We start from the raw sequence: 18,843 nt of genomic DNA, 5'->3' as shown, positions 1-18,843 counted from the left end.
AGCACTGAGTACTTTCATGATGGGTACTATCTGGTCACATGTGGCACCTGGAGCTCACGAACACAGCAGCCAAGTCAGGTCACTTAGCAGAAGCCTACAGCCAAGTAGTGTCAAAAGTCTAGGTCTTTCAAAACAGTGCTTGCCACAGCCACTTCTGCACAACAGCATGTCCACAGGCAATGCTGTCACCAGCCTGTGCCACTCCTCACCTAACAAAGCCCACGGTGCATCATCAGGGACAAACACAGAAAGGCCTTATGCGTGCTGCAGAACCTCAACTTCCAAAACACGGCAGGGAGACAAGTCACAGCATCAACATAATTTTGACTGCCATCCCATTCCACCTGCACGTGATGCCTTCACTTCCACATTTGCCTCTCTAATCTGAATGCAGAGGTTCTCTAGCACAGAGATGTACTTTGCATTTGAACAACAGTTACTGCAGATGGGCTTCCACTCTGCTCTATCCCTTCCTTGCCAGCTCCTTCTGCCTTGTGCTTTTTCCTTTGTGCTGCACCTATCACAGACTTCAACAGCACCTCCAAAGAGTCAGGACTGGAATCTAGCCCCATTTTCTTCTTTCTGATTTTTCCTTTTCCCCCAGTGAGATGAATTATTTTTGCTGCTACTCAGCAGGTAGCATATTAATTTTCTGTGGCATTTGTATTTGTTACCCCAGTTAATATCATTCAGTTTGTCAGGTCCTGTGGAGAGTGATTGAGCCAATGGAAATTGCTCTGGCATTAATTACACACTCTATCCTCCACAGCAGTTATTCCTAATGATGATATGCCCCTGACACGGCAGATACACCATTAACTTAATGAAACATTTCAAAACTACAGCGAAGTACTTTAGAATGAAGGACAAGTAGGAGTCCTGGTCACAGCCAAGCCGTTGTTGCCCAACACCTGTGTTTAAAGTTGTATGTTGAGATCAAACAAAAAGCCCCAGTCCCAGATTTGCTAGAGTAGCATGCAAAGGCCTGTGTCCTTTACCTCCTCAAGAAAGATTGGCACCTCACACCTGACTTACTTAAATGTCAAGCATCCCTGGCATGAAGTCCTGTGGAAGGATCAAGGACAGAGGCCACAGAAGCCATTTCAGCATCAGGCAGACTATTACATTCTTGGGATTTTGGATCCTTCAGTGTCTGTTCCAAGAACTGCTCATAGAATCATCACCTTGTAAACAGGAAGAGGCAGAAAGAACTGGCTGAGGAGCAACTTTGGAAGAAAAGACCTGCTCAACAGTAACTTGACTGTGAGTCAGCAATGTGCCCTGTGGAAAAGGCAGCCAACCAGCTACTGCACTGTATTAGCAAGGCTACAGCCAGCAGGTCAAGGGCAATGATTATTCCCCCCCTCTACTAGCACTTGTGAAACTGTATCTGGAGCACCATGAGAAAGCAGAAGCTTTTTTCTCCACTAGAAGATTAGTTTCACAGCAAATTAACTTATCTATCATTGATTCTAGTCTGCAGAGGCAAAAATATTAATGCCTAGATGGACTGGAAAATCTTGAGACAACAGGAGATGAAGCAGGAGACGCTCTTAGAGTGGACATGAGAGAAACTCAAGAGGTAAGTAAACCCTAAGCCTCAGCTGTGTGAGCTGGTTGTCCCAAAATGTAAGTCCTCTTACTCTAGTGTCAGCAATGCGTACAAGGGCACACATTAGTTGTGCTGACTAACTTTGCCACTTGGAGCACTGTCCCACAGTAAAACATTCTCCCAGTGCAAAAACACTCACATCCAAAAGTCATCCACAGCACTGAAAGGTATCTAGGACAACACTCCATACTTCACAGTTAATTGTTTTCCTGTTTTCCCACAAGCAAGCTCTGGAGTCCAGTGATACTTGCTCACAAAACCCTCTCAGAGCCAAAGGTGGCAGGGAAAAGAAGAAATATTACCTGTGTCTCAACTATCCTGCTTCATGCAGTGAAATCTGGCAGACAGGAGGGAAACATTTACCCCAGAACCAGTAAGAATGATAGGCCTATATAGGTTGAGCAGATAAGATGTGAAAATACAGTGGTTTGGAAGTAAACTCAGATAGGTCAAGCATGTAAAGAGGTTTCATCAAGGGCACAATTTGGGTAGTGAACCCCTTATTAGAAAGAAATACAGGAAAACAAAAAAGACAACTCATTATTGTTCATAAACACCACATCTTACACTCTTAATGCTGCAGAGCAGCAAGCTCTAGCCAGAGAAACTAGAATACAGTCCTAACAGCATAAAATACCTCAGCTGCTGCTTATTAGATCTGGTTGAGGGAGGAACAATCATTACAACACCAGAAGTTCCCAGTTTCCACATACATTTGTTCACCCCTGGTGATTTTCTGGCTTGCAGTGCCATACCATCTTAAAAATAAGGTGGAAGCATGAGTTTCCAAACTTTGTTCTTCTCCCTCCACCCCAGGTCAAGTGGAGTTCTCAAAACAGGTATTACCACATAATTGTTGGCAATCTACAGGAAAAGTCAAACCCACGTTTTGTGAGAACTCTTGAGAGAAAAGATCAAGGCTTTTAAGCACATTGCATTTGCCACCACAGGAACTCTGCATTTGGGGAATCTTCTGCAAAACTGCTCCAAAGCAAAAGTCCCTGCCAGGTTCCAGTGGCAAGGCTTAACCATGGTTTCACACTGGGGAATTTGTGTCAACTTCTCATGCAGGCAGTCATCCAGCATGTTTGTCACAAACACAAACAACCCTTAAATGAGCAAGATATCAACAGTAATACGGTTCAAAATATTGGACTCCAGGTAAAACTGCAAGGAGAACAATTAGTGTTTACAGTATACAAATTTCAGAGATATCAAGCAAGTTAAAGTAGGAGAGAGAAAAACAGAGCACTGTAATTCATTGTTAAAAATAAAACAAAACACAGAGCCTGCAGAAACTTGGCACCCCAGAGATCTCTTATCTGCTAGGAAGAAGTTTAACAAGAGAAGGGGGGAAAAAGCGAGCCTGAACACTTCACCTTACTGACTCAGCTGCTGTACTCTCACCTTCCCCTTGCCGAAACCCTTTCCAAAACTCAGAAAACATCAGAGTATTGGTACCAGGAAGTAGACAGAACGGCAGTATGCTAGGTAAATGTGTAAGAGGACAAGACAACTTAAATAGGGGGGGAAAAAAACAACCTTCCCCAAACCCACAAGGAGGCTTACAGTCCAGTACAGAACACTGAATGGAGATCAGGTCCTCACAGCAGGCGCAAACACAGTAATTCTAGGGGAGGGCAAGGGATCTGAACATGGCATAACAACTCTGCCTAATATGTACAGTCCACAACACATCCATAACCTAAAGAGCCACGAAATTCTGGTCATGTAGTCTGCAGCACAATACTGAAATCTGAAAGTTTCTGGGAGCCTCTTTGTGCTTTACATCCTAGAATACTGACTATGAAAACCAAAAAATGACTTGCAGCCACAATAAAATCAGATACCATAAATATTCTCAAACTCTAAATGGAAGAAGCCTCAGACCCAATTTTCTTCCACACATGTCTGGGGCCTTCTCATCTCAGATTGCAGCCATATTCTCTGTACAGTTATTAAACATAAAGCATATACCAGAGATTAGAGACATTAGCATTTCCATGTGCAAGCACACAGCTATTTCTCATCATGAAGGATAAGGTGCTACCAGCTGCAAATATTACAGTCTGCCCTATTCTAGCCTCCCCAAAAGAGTGAATCACATCTCTAGATATTTTTTGTACTGATATTATCAAGTCATGAGTCACAGGCTAGTAGTGATACAGCAACAATTCCCATTCTTCAACATTTCATGGTCCAGGTTGAAAGTCATTCCACTCTTATTCAGGCACCTGTAATGAAGCTATTTAGCACAGCAGCCTGTTTCCTGTTTTGTTGGAAGCCACCACCTGTACCAATTGACAAGACATCATCTTAAAAACAAAATCCAAAACACAATATTTCCATGCATTATAATAAAAAACATACATGGGGCCAGAGAAGGACTTCGGAAGCTTTTTCTTGTTTTGACTAAAGACTCCTCCCACCCCAAGGAAGACAGCTTTTTAGATTTTTTTTCCCTGCTTCCACAGACTTCACGATCGAGTCCTAGGTTTCACACTTGAGGGGATAGGAAAGCATTTCAGAAGCCCACTGCAAGTGAGCAATGGCGCAGCTGTTCGTTGCAGCAGTGCCCTGCTTAGGGGCAACCACCCACTGACAGGGTCAGGACACCCCTGTGTCACCTCGTGCTCTTCAGCCAATGTGAAAACAGATTCCAAAATTAAGTGACATTGTCACAAAACCAACGAGTTGCAAAGGCAATTTGTACACAGAGCAAATGTGATGGGTGGAAAGAGAGACAAAGACAAGAAGGCCCAGGGATCATAGAATCATAGAATCAGTAAGGTTGGAAGGGACCTCTGGAGATCATCTAGTCCAACCTCCCTGCTCAAGCACGGTCACCTAGAGCATGTTGGACTTGAGGGTTGCATCCAGGCAGGTTTTGAACATCTCCAGGGAAGGAGACTCCACAACCTCTCTGGGCAACCTGTTCCAGTGCTCTGCCACTCTCACAGTGAAGAAATTCCCCCTCACGGTCGGCGGAACTTCCTGTGCTTCAGTTTTTGCCCATTGCCTCTTGTCCTGGCACATGGGATAACTGAAGGGAGTTTGGCCCCATCTCCTTGACACCCTCCCTTCAGGTACTTACACACATTGATAAGATCCCCCCTCAGTCTTCTCTTCTCCAGGCTAAACAGGCCCAGCTCTCGCAGCCGTTCCTCACAGGGCAGATGCTCCAGCCCTCAGATCATCCTCGTAGCCCTATGCTGGACTCCCTCCAGTAGCTCCATGTCTCTCTTGTACTGGGGAGCCCAGAACTGGATGCAGTTCTCCAGATGTGGCCTCACCAGGGCTGAGTAGAGGGGCAGGATCACCTCCCTCAACCTGCTGGCAACGCTCTTCCTAATGCACCCCAGGATACCATTGGCCTTCCGGGCCACAAGGGCACATTGCTGGCTCCTAGTCAACTTGTCGTCCACCAGCACTCCCAGGTCCTTCTCTGCAGAGCTGCTCCCCAGCAGGTCAGCCCCCAACCTGTACTGGTGCATGGAGCTCTTCCTCCCTAGGTGCAGGACTCTGCACTTGCCCTTATTGAACCTCATGAGGTCCTGTGGCCCTCGCAGGCAGGCCGCAGCTGTGGTACCAGAGCTGCTCCAGCGGGACAAGCGACGGTGTCTGCCGCGGCTTCCAGGCGCCGCACGTGAGCGGTAGAGGTGCTCGACGCCCCGCGGCTTGTTCCCCCCTCCTTGTTTTCTTTGTATTTTCCTACCCGGAGCACAGGGCCGCAATTACCCTCAGTAGCGGGTGGCGGCCCGCTCGCGACGGCTGGGGCGCGGCCGCCCCCCCGCGCCGCAGCGCGTCTGCTCGGCAGCGCCAGGCGGGAGAGCGCCGCTCCGCCGCCGCGGGCCGCCCGCGCCGCGCTGTCCGCGGGCCGCGCGGGCAGCGCCCGCAGCCGCGCGGGCGGGGGCCTCGCCGCCCTTCCGCGGGCGCCGCGTCGGGGCTGCGGCGGCGCTAGGCGGGGCGTGCGCGGACGAGCCGCCCCCGGCGCGGCGCCTCAGCCCCGCGGCGCGGCGCGGCGCGGCGCGGCGCGGCCCTCCCCGCCCCGCCCCGCCCGCCGTCGCGGGAGCGGCGGAGCTGGAGCGGGCGCGCGGCTCCGCAGCGGAGCGCCGCTGGCCAGCCCGGCCATGGACGGCGAGGGAGCAGCGCCGGGCGCGCCGCCCCTCTAGGGTCGCCGGCGGCCGGCCGCGCCCGCTGCGGGAGAGGTGAGCGCGGGGCTGGGGCCGGGGGCCGCGGCGCGACTGCAGAGGCTTCTGCTGCCCTCGGCGCCTTCGTTTTCAGGCGCCGGGGCGGGGGCGGGGGCGGCCCTCCGGGGAGTCCGCGGGGCGCCGTCGCTGCCCCGTCGCCGCAGGATCGCGTCCGCGCCGGCGGCGCTCCGCGAACAGCCTGGGGGCAGCGCAGGACGCGCCTGCTCCTCTCCGGCCGCTCTGCGGCTTGGTGGTTTTCCCGTGGTTCTGGGCAAATTGCAGTGTCACTGCCGGGCGCGCAGTGCGCCGCGGCTGGCGGCGGCGGCAGCTCCCCCCGCGGGCGCGGGTCTCGGCGCGGCTCCCCGCGCTACCGCGGCTGGGGGGGCGGCGGCTCCCCCCGCGGGCGCGGGTCTCGGCGCGGCTCCCCGCGCTACCGCGGCTGGGGGCGGCGGCGGCGGCTCCCCCCGCGGGCGCGGGTCTCGGCGCGGCTCCGCGCGCTGCCCCGGCGCGGCCGCAGGAGGTGCGTCGGTGCAGGAAGGGGCGCTGGCCCTCCTGCGCGGAAAATGGGTTGGAAAACACCGTGCTGTATTTCACCGAAGGAAGCTTGCTTTGCAAGAGCCTGTGCTCCCCTGCTGCGGGTATGATTTGGTTTCTTTTTCTGTGCTGTAGCTGGCTGTGTAGGAGTGAAAACTCTTGCTGTGAAGCATGTAGTGCTTTATCCTTAAGCCTTAAAAATATTTTCTATATTATTTAAATATATATATATGTATATAGCAAGAGTGGAGATTGATCTACTCCCTTCCCCTTCCGAGTAAAGATAACAGGTCCATATTAGGATGCCTTGTGTGCAAGATGTTGCCTATAAGCATACAGCAGCTTTCAGGTGAGAGCAGCTAGGCTGCTGAGAGACCTATCTGTAAGGCAGGTTTGTCCAAATGTATTAGGAATTTCAACTGGATTAGATAAGACGTAACATTTGGGGGGGGGTTGGAGAGAATATTGGTTTTGTTTCTGAGAAAATGTAATTCACTCCCGTAACAGTCTTGTTTTTCATTAGTGTTTTTAATCTTGAAGGCCAGCTGAATAGTTGTGGATAATGAGGAGCTGCTGTAGGCGTAAGTGTGGCAGCCTATAGATCTATATGGCAATTAGATTGCAGTTACTGCTCAGTTTTTTAATGTGCCTGGATGGTCATAATTCACAGCTATACGGCCATTTTTTCCCCACCTTTTCATAATTTAGGAAGAAATTATATGTTCCTAATCTTCTGTGTGATTTTCCAAGTTGGTAACCCAGGAGACCCTGAGATTGCTAGCATCACTCCAGGCAGTGCAGTATTTTCTCTCTGCTACAGACTAGCTCATTTCACATCCACGATAGAGGATATTTCTCCCAGCCCTCTCAGCGCCTTGCCTGCATGCTGCATTTACCACAAGGGGGCCCATTCTGAGCGTGATTTTTGTGGTGTGCACGTCTGCTGGGAGCGGAACTGCGGCCCATGGGGCCCACGCTTCTGTGGGGGGACACGCTCACCTTGGCCTGGACTTCCCATTGATGGTCTAGAGCTCCTGTGGTTGATAGATCTATACTATTTTTGGAGTTGTCAGAATGCTTTCAAATTTATATTTTTGGGCTGCATATCGTTATAGCTTAATGTTTGTAGCAATGCAGGGAATCTCTGGAAAACTTATAAAAAGTTCCAAGCCGCTATAGGTGGGGTTGGCAATTAACACATGGATTTTGATGTCAGAAATAAGTGATGTATTCAGGATACCTCTTGTTGCCACAGGAAGAGATGATGCTGATGGAATTTACATGTGTTAGTTTAACGATGAGTTTTGGACGTCATGAAGAACGGATTCCTGCCAGCAGGTTGTCTTACAGTGCTCGTGTTTTCAGTCTGCTGATCAGAGCTCTGATGAGTTGTGTGACTTGGGTATTTTGTTGTTGCTCCAAAGGAAGCATGTAACACAAATTCAGCAGGATGATTTTTTTAGATTAAAAAAGGACCATTGTGATAATTTAGTGTTGACTACTGCCATACCTAGGCCAGAAGGCTTCACCAAACAATTCTTGCTGCTGACTGAGAGAGAGGGCTGTTAATCAGAAAGAGATCCACAATCCTGATTTGTGGAGTGTGTTGGGGAGAGAGTCCAATGTGTCCTTTGGTGCTGGATACTGCTGTGGATCTAACGAGGGGCCTGGATGGCTGGAAGGGGCCTGAATGGCTGGAAGATGGTGGTCTCCAGGGATGCTGTACTGCAGATGCTAGAAACTTGGCAGCAAAGATAAAGTTGGCAGCTTGTTTGAAGTCTAAATTAGCAAGTTAACAGCCCAAGGCTTAGTTGATGTATGCCCTGGCAGGCAGGGCAGACGTGATATATTTAACTCCAGTTGGCATCAACAGAAAAAACTGCTCGGGTAGAGCAGATCTCCCCACTCATGGTAGTGATGTGAACAGGGCAGATTGCTTCAGAGAAACCTGCTATCAAATAATGTATACCAGAAGAAATCTCCTGTAAAATGTCTCATCTGTTGTCCTAGCTTCTTTTTGTGGAGAAAGGTATCAGTTTTTCTGCCAGGCAGGTAGGTGTTCTTTCTGTGCATCTAAAATTCAGCTTAGAAAGCGAAGTGACTGTACCTATGAACGCCCACCCTTTGGACGGGAGAGTCTGTCCAGAGAGAAATTTGTTCCAGGGTCCACAGCCCCCCTCCAAAACTCTCTGAGAAAAAGAATAATTTCTTTCTTACACAAAGTTCCTAGCTTTGGGAAAGGGGAGAAATTGCAGACGTGTTTTTATTAATTTATTTATTTTCTTCAAAATGAATTGACTGAAAATTACATTGACCTAGCTCCTCCTCCTCCCTGGAGTTCTTGTCTAAGCTAGTTTTTCATTAGAAGCTTCAAGAAAGACAGTGAACTTTACACTTCTGCCATGTTTTTCAACTAACTATACTTGCCAGTTCTGGCAGTGGGCGTTGGAGTGGGTTTTACTACAGATTGTTAATGAAATGGCGGAGTGATAGCTCCTTGGCACATCAGTATAGCAGGCTGATTAGGTCACTCCCTTCTCTATAAAGGCCAAAGAAAGCAGATAAATTTTGTGTGAATTAATTAGGGATCAGATGATTGGATATATGTTTCTTTAACACTTGTTGTAGAGGTGCACAGCTTGAGACACTGTGACACCTAGATTAGGATATGCAGGCAGCGTTCCAGGGCCTGGAGCAGCAGATGGGATTCCTTGCTTCTCTGTGTCCTTGGATGATGCAAAATGGATGCACAAAAGCTAAATGCTTCCTATTGCACCTGCACGTATGAGAGCATGCATGTAAGGGGGGAGAGCCTCAGAACTAGTCCCTAGTCCCCATTGCAGAAGAGTTTTAAGTAATGGTGGTTGTAATTGAAATCAAGGTGAATTTAAAAGCATGGGCTAAATATTGTTTTATTCACCAGTTGAGCTCCCCTTGGTTCTAGCTGGATTCTCACTTGTTTTGCTCAGCCTTTTGCTCCCTCTTCTGCTGCTTAGCTCTCACCTTTTTAACCCTCCAGCCTGAGTAGAGCTCCTGTGTTACTCATCCATTAAAAGGGATAAAAAGCAGGCTTCTCTCAGATCACTGCAAGATGGACATCTGTCCTTGGGATTCACAGGTTATGGATGGACCGCTTGCCAATCCAAAACTGTAATTCTCCAGTATGTTGGTCTTGAGCTGGCTCATAGGTTATCTAAGGTAGGGAGTATGAGTTTGCAGCAGGCATTTCTTATTGAAGTCTCTTTGGAAAATGGAAAGGTCATTGTCATCCACGTGAATGTTCCAGAAGGATTTTTCGCTAATGTAATAGAGGAAATATTTCTGTGGATTGAATAAATGAAATTTGGTTGCGGTGGGAAATACTGGACAAAAGAAAACTTCATAATTTCAAAAAAGGGAGCTGCAGTGATATTTTTATAACTAAGAGAAACTATGCTGCTCTGATTCATTGCTCAGCTTTATTTCCTTTTCTGGAAGGGCAATTAGTCTGGGAAAATTGGCAATGTTTAGCCCAGAAGTGACAGGAGTTCACTATGAAACAGAGTGTCTTTGAAATATGTGCATATTCTTTTTAATCAGTAACAATCACACTTCCAGACAAATATCTAGGATCACTAGGAACCTCTACTGAGCCCTGTCCTATGCATTCAACACAGTCCTGCTGAGGCCAAATAACTCCTCCTTTCATTGCAGTTTGTGCTTTCACTTTTTTTCTTCAAAGCTAAATTTATTAATATTCTTGCAAGTGCTCTATGGCACCCAAACAGTTTCAGTATGGCTTTGTAGGATAAATGGGATGTGTTAGTCTTACCCAATTTTAGCAGCTTGCTATTGTCTGAGGTGCTCACAAGAATACCCTCTTTTGGAGAATAAATGTATCCTAAACAGGTTGTTACCCACTTCCTCACTTGTATGTTTCTGATTATCCTTGCTCTTTTGACAAGCGAGTACTTTTCCAGCTAAGCAGATATTTTTAAATGAAGGATGTTTTATCTAAACTAGTGCAGCCTTGGATGAAATCTGGGCTCCTCTCTATGTTCTGGTGCGCTTTTGAACATTATTTTTCATCATCTTGGCTTCCATCTTCCCGGGGATTTCTGATGACAGCCAAGACATTCATGGTTAGTGTACGTGTGCCGGTCTCCAGCTTTCCAGGTATTTCCTGCTGGGCTGCTGTTTAAAGGGTGCAGGTAACGTAATGGTAGTTGCCAGACTGTAGGGTGATGAACTGCCTGTCTCCATCTTTGCTTGTGGTAGTTTTTTTTTTCTTTTTCTTTTAATGTCTTAAAAAAACTAGTTGCAGTTTGATTATTACTCTTGATATGCTTAGAACATTATTACCTCAGTCCTCTTATTGCTCTAACTTTGCATTTAGGGTGACTACTTGCTCCTGAAAGTCCTGATTGACAGTACTGCCTTAAAGCCAACTCTAGTACAGGTGCTATAAACAGGGGACATGGAGAAAAATGGGTGTATAACAGGGCCAGGAAGATAAAGGGGGAAATTGTTGAGTTAGACGGGGAAGCAAAAATGAAGGGTTTGGTTTCTCTTTGCTTTTCCTCACCATCTTGACTAAAGCTTCAGCAGAAGGTGGGAACTGGTCTGAGAAGTTGGCTAGGGGTGAGTGGTAAGTTCTGTAGCTGCGGGGAGGAGTGGGCGTGATCGGAGGTAAGAGGGAGGCAGGCAGGCAGGCAGCTTTTAAGAAAGCTTTTAAACTGCTGCAGTAGTAAAAGAACTAATAGCATGTGCCTGTGTCATTGTGATTTTTTTTCCCTCTAAAATGAGATTCAATCAACTCTTTAAGTGGATATACTCTATATTCTGGAGACTTAGTTGCATTTCTGCCTTCTGGGGTGAATGCTGGGAGCCCTGATTGCGATGAGAATGATGAGTATTGATTGATAAGTGTCTTCTGGAGTCCGATTTAGCCAAGTCAGCAACTTGTTTTCAAGCACAGCCAAATTTGCTCCTGATGGTAGAAAAAATATAAATGAAATGCATATTGATTCAAAGTTGCATGTCTCAAAATGGGCAAAGCAGGAATGTTTCTGAGGAAATTGATGTTTTTCACAGCCCCTGGAAAACATCCTCTGGATATCCTAGCAAACTGGTTATATAACTTCTGCTTTGACTTTAGCATCAGTGGGCACGCTGAGCTGTGGAAATCTCAACCCAATCTGCTGCTAAAATGTGTAGCTATAGCGGATAGCCTTCCTATTTAAGGAGGGAGGTGTCTATTGAAACTGGAAAACAAAGTAGCTTGGATCAGCTCAGTGTATTCACCTGAGCTGATATTTGATTTTATGACTTTCCATCTTTGGGTCCTTGTGTAAGAGCCAGGACAATAAATCTCTTGTAAAAATGTCTCAAACCCAAATACCTCATACGTTGTATTTCACAGCGCAGGTCTCTCCATTCCTAGGAGTGCTGGGTCAGGCAGGTCTGCCATGGACGTCCATACGTTTGGTGGCAGGGTTTGTGTGCAGCAATGTCAGTGTGTGACCTGCCAGAGCTTATGTGGAATTGCATAAATTCTTGCTGAAATTGGCCTGCTTGTACTGTTTTTGTTGGTATAGACACTTAAACTAGAGGTTGGCTAAAGATTTTGAGCCACAAGCTGGACTGCAGCTGCAGGATGCAGTTGTCCAGTAGCAGAGATCACTGCAAGCACACTGAGATGAATTCAAGATCTGCACTGGTAGGGTTTGTGTTTCATAAAGGAGTTGTTTATAAGTGCAAAGATAAGTGTGTGCAAAAAGAAAACAATGTGATATAATCATAGGAAGATTTGATTGTAAACGTTTCATATAAACTCTCTGCAAAGCATACTCCAGTTTCACTAATATCTTTGTTGGTATCCTCTCCTTAAGCCCTGAAGCCTCGATGTGGCATGTCATACTGATGGATTTGTTCCCTTCCTCTAAGCCAAGAAAAAAGGGGAGTATGTTCTGGGAACCCTTTCTGTTTCTTGGTGTGTGGTTTTATTTGGGCTCCAGTTTTACTGAGGAGATTGCTAGTTTTAGGTGGAAGCAAAAAGATAAAATTCAAATATACGTAATTTTACAAATATATGCAAGACAGAGCTGGAACATGCAGCCTGTGTTTCACATTGAGAGGAGGCATGTTTCTTGTCTGTGATGAATTAAGAATCTCTCTATTAATATTGTTGGTCTATTTTTATTTTGTGTCAGATGACCTTTATGTTCAGAAAGGACTTCTCTCTTGTTTTTCTGTTTTGAAACTGGTTTGGACTTAGCCTATCACTTCAGCTCATGACTGAAGCCAGAGGGAAGCATGATTTGGGGGTTGGACTAGATGACATCTGGAGGTCCTTTCGAACCTAATTTGCTCTCAGATTTTATGATATGTGAACAACTGTAGAAATGAAAGCAATTTCTGGGTGTGACCAGTGCTGGGACATCTCCTAGGCTTTTACATTTCTGTGTAATAAAGAATGACTGGAAATGTTGACTGCTTTTGCAGTGTGCTTGCTTGTCCACGCTGAATGCAAGCCAAGTCTGGAGAGAAAATCATGTAGCTACATAACCGTAATGTCGACCTGGTATAATGTGCTGTGTCCCCAAGCACCACGCATGCTGCGTCCCAAGCACCAGGCCAGCAATGTGCCCTTGTGGCCCGGAAGGCCAATAGTGTCCTGGGGTGCATTAGGAAGAGCGTTGCCAGCAGGTTGAGGGAGGTGATCCTGCCCCTCTACTCAGCCCTGGTGAGGCCACATCTCAAGTACTGCATCCAGTTCTGGGCTCCCCAGTACAAGAGAGACATGGAGCTACTGGAGGGAGTCCAGCATAGGGCTACGAGGATGATCTGAGGGCTGGAGCATCTGCCCTGTGAGGAACGGCTGCGAGAGCTGGGCCTGTTTAGCCTGGAGAAGAGAAGACTGAGGGGGGATCTTATCAATGTGTGTAAGTACCTGAAGGGAGGGTGTCAAGGAGATGGGGCCAAACTCCCTTCAGTTATCCCATGTGCCAGGACAAGAGGCAATGGGCAAAAACTGAAGCACAGGAAGTTCCGCCGACCGTGAGGGGGAATTTCTTCACTGTGAGAGTGGCAGAGCACTGGAACAGGTTGCCCAGAGAGGTTGTGGAGTCTCCTTCCCTGGAGATGTTCAAAACCTGCCTGGATGCAACCCTCAAGTCCAACATGCTCTAGGTGACCGTGCTTGAGCAGGGAGGTTGGACTAGATGATCTCCAGAGGTCCCTTCCAATCTTACTGATTCTGTGATTCTGTGGTTCTGTAATTCTGCCTTCTCTGTATCCTTTGTCACCAGGGCCCCTGCTCCATTCAGCGTTGTGCGCACATTTTCCCCAGTCTTCCTCTTGCAACTGATGGGTTTGAAGACTCCCTCCTTGTTGTCTGTGACATCCCTTGCCAGACTTAATTCCAGATAGGCCTTGGCCTTCCTTGTTGCATCTCTGCATACTCTGACAACATTCCTATAATTCTCCCAGGTAGCCTGGCCCCCTCTTCCACATTCTGTGTACTTTGCTCCTCTGTTGGAGTTTTGTCAGGAGCCCCTTGCTCCTCCATGCCGGTCTCCTGCCCCCTTTGCTGGACGTCTTTCTCCCTGGGGTGCACCGCTCTTGAGCTTGGAGGAAGTGATGCTTGAATACTAGCTAGCTCTCCTGGACCCCCCTTCTTTCTAGGGCCTTAACCCATGGGATTCCTCCGAGGAGGTCTCTGAAGATCTCCTGAAGTCCAGGGTTGCGCTGCTGCTTATTGCCTTACTTCTTCCGTGCAGGATCCTGAACTCTACCATCTGGTGGTCACTGCAGCCAAGGCTGCCCCCAACCTTCCCATCTCTAACCAGTTCTTCTTTGTTGGTTAGGACAAGGTCCGGCAGGACGCCCTTCCTTGTGAGCTCCTCCACTATCTGTGTTAAGAAGTTAGCGTCGATGAGGCTGCAGGAGCCTCCTGGACTGTTTGTGCCTAGCTGTGTTGTCCTTCCAGCAGATATCAGGGTGGCTGAAGTCTCCCATGCGAAGCAGGGCCTGTGATTGTGAGGCTACTTCCAGTTGTCTGTAGAAAGCCTCACTGACTTCCTCTTCCTGGTCAGGTGGCCTGTAGTAGACCCCTCCACAGCAGTGTCCCACATGCTAGCCTGCCCTTTGATGTTCACCCATGAGCTATCGACTGCCTCCTCCTCTACCGCAGGCAGAGCTCAATGCATTCCAGTTGCTCTCTCACATAAAGAGCAACTCCACCACCTCGCCTTGCTGGCCTGTCTTTCCTAAAAAGCACATAGGCATCCATGACAGCATTCCAGTCATGTGAGCTATCCCACCATGTCTCTGTAATTGCAATGAGATCATGGCCCTGCAATGATGAAATTGGTATGATGAATGGGTGGTATGTAGCATTGTGCTCCACACTACCGATCGGAGGGATTAGACGTAGTGCTATCTGCAGAAAAGCTGTTCCTTCTGCCAGATGCCTACTGTTTTCATAGTTCGTGATGATTCACTAAACCAGATCTGGGACTGTAGGGAAAGTTATATTTTTTGTGCTTTTAGCTATTGTGGTAATTGGAGCTTACTTAGAGGTTGATGTCAGTGTGAAATAATCAAGATTCATGATTTCATGTAGTGTAAAACAAGTAAAAAATGCTTTCAGTCTCCAGTGTTTACTGTGTAAATTCACTAGTCAAAATATAAATGTGCATTTTGCTCCTTTTCCCACATGACAGATTTTCAATGTGTGGAGATTAAGGAGGACACCCATTTCGAACATGTCCCTTCTAACGGACCCGGCAAAGTGGCAGCCCTCAGATGTGAGTGGAACTTCTTAGCACCTACAAAGAAGCCTAAATATTGAGTCTTTCCTATTTCACAGCTCTTTCTTAACCCACTATAATTGGAAGCTATTTCTGAATCTGAAACTAAAGACTCTTAATTTAACCTGGGAACAGAATCCTTTTCTTTGAATTCCCCAGTATTATGTATGCCATCAACAACTGAGAGAAATCCTAGGATGTCTCATGTATGGTGTTATTGCATGGCACACTGTGCTTTGTTTTTGCTGTGATTGCACATCTTTTCTCTTTCCTGTTTTCATGTCATGAAATGTAATACACATGAGCAACATTAAATCAGTTCAGGAGTACTAAGTCATCCATGTCTGTGCCCACTTGGTGCTGGCTTTCTGTATTGTATTAAGGCCAAAGTATGCATTCTTTTTTCATATAGTTCTTTTCCTATCAAAGAAGGGATTCAGTATGTCTAATTATATTAGCCCGATATTTGAAGTTTATCTCGCAGTAATGTGTAAAGTGGATAGATCCATAGCTTGCATCTGTGCAAGTTTTCCTATCAGGCTGAACTCCAGAAGGACCAATGACTGACTAAATCCCTAGATTTGTTTGTAGAGCCAATGCTGCCTTCTAAAGTAGAACTGCTTATCCAGTGAATTCCCTAGTATAGTAGGATGTCCCAGGGATGGGTGTACAGAACCTTTCTTATTTGTTTATTGTTACAGGATATTTGCATGAAAATGAGAATGGATAACAGTGCTGCATTTTGAGTAGTGATTTCTATACAAAGTGTACTGACCCTATTTGTAGAATTAATGGAAAAAAAGAGGAGATGTCACTGCTTCCATCTTAAGTTAAAGCAAATGATTTGATCATTCTTTTGACCCATATGTGAGCTTCACTGATTGGGACATTTAGGGGTAAAGATGCAAGTGCTCTGTGTAAACACTCAGCACATATGCAAATAGCTTGTCAAGGTGATGTGTAGAAAGGCAGATGGAGATGTGCATAGTTGAAGTGGCTTTTCCCATGGTCACCCAGTAAAGAGCTGGAAGGAGAATTCATATCTTATGAATATATGTTGTGTTGATTATAGCTGTAATGGGTCTCGTTCCTACCTTGTGCTTGCTTAACAGACTATTCTGCATGCTGGAGAGAAGCATTGGCTTTCACACTGCTACTTGAACCTTAACAGGAAATTTCTGCTTAGGTGTTGAGTCTGCTCTCCAGAGAAAGTGCACTTGGTAGTGGAGTACTTCTGGCAAGACTGTACCATTCCACTGGCACGCACCAGGCAGCAGCTGGGGTCCTCTGTTGCAGGGCCGCCTGCGTGCTGTTTTTCAGGACTGCCTCCAAGAGTATTTGCACTTGGTGGTGGAGGCACGGAGAAAGAACGGGAAAGATTTTTCAGGACTGGCAGCTTGTGAGTTGCCAATGTATCTTTTTCCCCTTCTTGTGACTCCGAGAAGTAAGCCCAGACACTATTAAGGCAAAGACAAACCCTGAGGCTTCAGCACCTAGGGAAGTGGTCAGCGTGTTCATGAAAAGGCCTTTTAATGTTTCCAGTCTCCAGCCTTTCACATTGTGTTTTGCAAAGATTTCTGCAGGCAATTCTGCATCTATGGAGTTTAAACAGTCCATAGGCACTGTAAGTGGTAGGTTTCTGAGTCTATTAATTATATAGAAATCAGATTTGCTCCTTGGAGTTGACTGTCTTTGAGTTCTATACAGGGATATAATTTCTTTTTCTAAGCAGGCAAGGGATCAAGCCAGTTGTGATGACGGGTGGAAGCTCTGTGTTCAGCAGCAAAGGGTGTGGGAGCCCTGCAGCTCCCCAGGTAAAGGAGAGTATAGCAAGATACAGTAGACACGTTGCTGGTATGCTGGCAATGCTTCTCGGCAATATCTTGTTTTATTAACGAGCTTGGCGAAGCCTCTACTCAGTTCATGACTTCTTCCGATTTCTAGAGACAGTGGGAAAGCCACTTCAACTCTTTGGTACATTAATAGTTCTTCTAGCCTTTAGGAGGTCTTATTTCCTCAGATACAGAAAATGCTGAGTTGTTCAGCTGTGGCAGCAACTGGGGGCAAGTAAGGCCTATAGATTGGAAAATCGGAGTTAACAATTACACATCGAGTGTATGGGAAGACTAAAGTGGCAAGGCAATGTTAGAATTGAAGAAACTAAATCTGAGCAGGCAATACTGCGTTATTAAAGAGCCCTGTAAATGTTACAGAGGAAGCTTTTGCAAAACAGTCAGTTTTAAGTTACCTACTGGAAATGCAGCACAGTTCTGCTGTCATTCTTTGGCTCAGTACAAGGCTGACCAACTTCAGGTTGGGGAAGATTGTCTCTTTGCACATAAGGTCTTCTTTGAGCATCAGGTCGTTTCCAGAGGATTCTGAATGTTTGCACTGCAGCTAATTCAGTTGGACATTGCAGCCCTGGGATATTAAAGAGCTTCTGCTCTAGTACAGTAAATCTGTGTCATAGGTTTCATCACCTTTTCCTCACTGGAAAATAATCTTCCCCTAAAATGCTCTGATATGTGAGCTGATGGTTAGATTTTGAGGTCTGCTTTTACATTTATGTTTTCTCTGTGGCATGTGCTCTATCAGCAGGCATTTGCCTTTGTCTGTTTCAGTCCTTTTGGAAAGAGACTTTTCCGCATCTCAAAGCATATTTGAATTTAACTAGGGGATGGCAATGCTTTCCTGATATATACTGCATCGTTTAAAGTTGTTTTCGTGCTTATAATAATCTTTATTTCTCTATCTCTTTTTCTCTCTTTTCAGCTGTTTCAAAAGGTTTTTACAAAAGCTGATTTACCCATCACTGCCATATAATGCAATAGTTGCTGCCTTTTAGGAAATGTTAAAATGAACCTTTAAAATTGTGACTACAGAGCAGTAATTTATCAAAACCTTCTGAAAAAGACTGTCAAAGCAGGATGCTTTACGTGTATATTGTAGCTTATTACAAGCTTGCAGAATATATGTTTGTACTGGATGGTTCTACTTTGCATCTGTCTGTGTCTGAGGAGTTTAAAAAATGTTTCCTATTTTTTTCTTTTAAATTTTTCCCTTTTTGTTTTCTTCCAGTATGTTTTGTAATGCAATTTCAATAGTTTATTGCTGATGAACAAAACCCCAGTACTCTTGGACTCTTTTCTGGGTTTTGTGCCAAGGTATTTCTTAACATTTGGAACAGGATGAATTGTAAGGTAGAAAAACTTGCAGCTGATGCAAAGCTCAAGTTACCTGGGACCAAAAGAGACTGTCATTAGTTGCAGGAACTAATTAAACTTAGAGACTTGACATGAGCTAGATTTTATCTGCAAGCACACTTCTTTCCCTTCATAGAAGGGGAAAGAGCAAAAGGTGACAGATTTCAGTGATAGCAGCTGAGCGTGCTTTCCTGCAAGTGGTTCAGATATTACCCGTAAGTGTAGAAAAAGGGATGTCGTAGACTCCCTGGAAGTGCAAAGGGAAATGGTTAAAATAGTTAACAGTAACCGTTACCTGGTATCCTGTCAGCTTGATGCGGGCAGTCCTTGTCACCTCGGGAGAGGACGTTGCAGGAGGACAGATGGCTCAGGGAATAGTGACTTGTATCTTGGTGATGCAAAGACTTGCCTCGCTAGTGGCTTAAAATAAAGGGATAAAGAAGGCCTGATGTGACTTCAAAACACACCGTGGGGAAGGCGAAGCTGGAACCCAGATTCTGCCCTGCAGTTGA

The 18,843-nt window shown here is 46.2% G+C and overlaps 1 protein-coding gene across 1 annotated transcript in view; it reads left to right on the top strand.

The window, feature by feature from the left end:
- Window positions 1-5,750: 5,750 nt before the first annotated feature.
- LOC134152683 (leucine-rich repeat and fibronectin type III domain-containing protein 1-like protein) overlaps window positions 5,751-18,843 on the top strand; it is a 44,253-nt gene continuing 31,160 nt past the window's right edge. Inside the window, exon 1 of the mRNA XM_062598253.1 lies at window positions 5,751-5,820. The gene's annotated coding sequence lies outside the window, so the exon portion shown is untranslated. The remainder of the gene's footprint in view (window positions 5,821-18,843) is intronic.

The sequence above is a fragment of the Rhea pennata genome, chromosome 32 (assembly GCF_028389875.1).
Source record: "Rhea pennata isolate bPtePen1 chromosome 32, bPtePen1.pri, whole genome shotgun sequence".
In the NCBI taxonomy this organism is placed as follows: domain Eukaryota; kingdom Metazoa; phylum Chordata; class Aves; order Rheiformes; family Rheidae; genus Rhea; species Rhea pennata.
Note: the sequence above shows the minus strand (reverse complement) of the source record. Positions and strands in the feature narration are given on the sequence as shown.